Source organism: Arachis ipaensis, chromosome B03 (assembly GCF_000816755.2).
Source record: "Arachis ipaensis cultivar K30076 chromosome B03, Araip1.1, whole genome shotgun sequence".
Taxonomy (NCBI): domain Eukaryota; kingdom Viridiplantae; phylum Streptophyta; class Magnoliopsida; order Fabales; family Fabaceae; genus Arachis; species Arachis ipaensis.
Genome location: NC_029787.2, coordinates 113,540,098 through 113,541,097, shown reverse-complemented (window position 1 = coordinate 113,541,097; position 1,000 = coordinate 113,540,098). Strand labels below are relative to the sequence as shown.

The 1,000-nt window shown below is 25.2% G+C and overlaps 1 protein-coding gene across 3 annotated transcripts in view; it reads left to right on the top strand.

Annotated features, from left to right (window-relative positions):
• Positions 1–1,000, top strand: part of LOC107634634 (NAC domain-containing protein 82-like) — a 6,190-nt gene that overhangs the window by 3,243 nt on the left and 1,947 nt on the right. The gene's annotated exons all lie outside the window — the stretch shown is intronic.

Here is a 1,000-nt window from a genome sequence, read left to right as displayed (position 1 = left end):
GTTTATATAAATAGAAATAATAAGAATTCTATAAATAATACAATAATATGCATAAAGGATAAAGTTGGTAAGAAGTAAATAAAGGTTGAGTGATAATGGCTAAAAGCCCGTTGATGAAAAGCAGAAGCTCAAAATTGTTGCTTCTTGTAAACGTGATTTTGAATGCAAAATCACTTATACGTTCATGGTAAAAAATTTGCCAAACTAAAAATTGAAGCTAGAAGCTTAAACGGGATTCTTCTCTTCTAACGCGTTTGCCAAACACACCCTATGTTTGGTAAAACAGTTTTTAAAACTTAAAAAAATTATAATAAATATATTTATAACGAAAAATAATTTATTTTTTCAAATTCTTTAAAATTTTATATAATATTTTAAAATAAAAAATTCATAATAAACATAAATATAATAAATAAACTCTTTTATTTTTTAACTTTAAAATTTTATATAAGTATCATAAAAATTTATTTTATCCTAAACATCATTAAAAATACTAAATTACCTAATTCAAATTTTAGACTAAGTCATCCTCTTCACATTTCAAAGAACAGATAAATTTGTGAAGAGTAGATTGAGAAATAAAAAATATATAGAAAAATGTAACACTAATTCTCTAATACTCCATAAACTTCCATTGTATACGTTGTACAAATATTTCATTGACTCCTCATACTTTTCCTAGCGGAAAATATGTGTAGAAAAATAAATAAAATTTGATAAGTACAAGCTAGCTTTGAAAGCTCCCGCTTAGGTGTTTTCAAAAGCATCCCTAACTTTTAAAAGCCGCAAGCACAAGCACAAGCACTTGGACTTTTTAATTTACCAAAATGAGGTGTTTGTGCTTTTTAAAAACACAAGCACCTCTTGAAAAAATTTTACCAAATTCAGCCTGAATCTGGTGTAGGCGAATTGTATATAAATTATAGAGTTTTCAGAGGTGCAAAATAATTATATTTTTAGGAATGGTTTTAGGACAATAATTATTTTTTAAAATTCATTT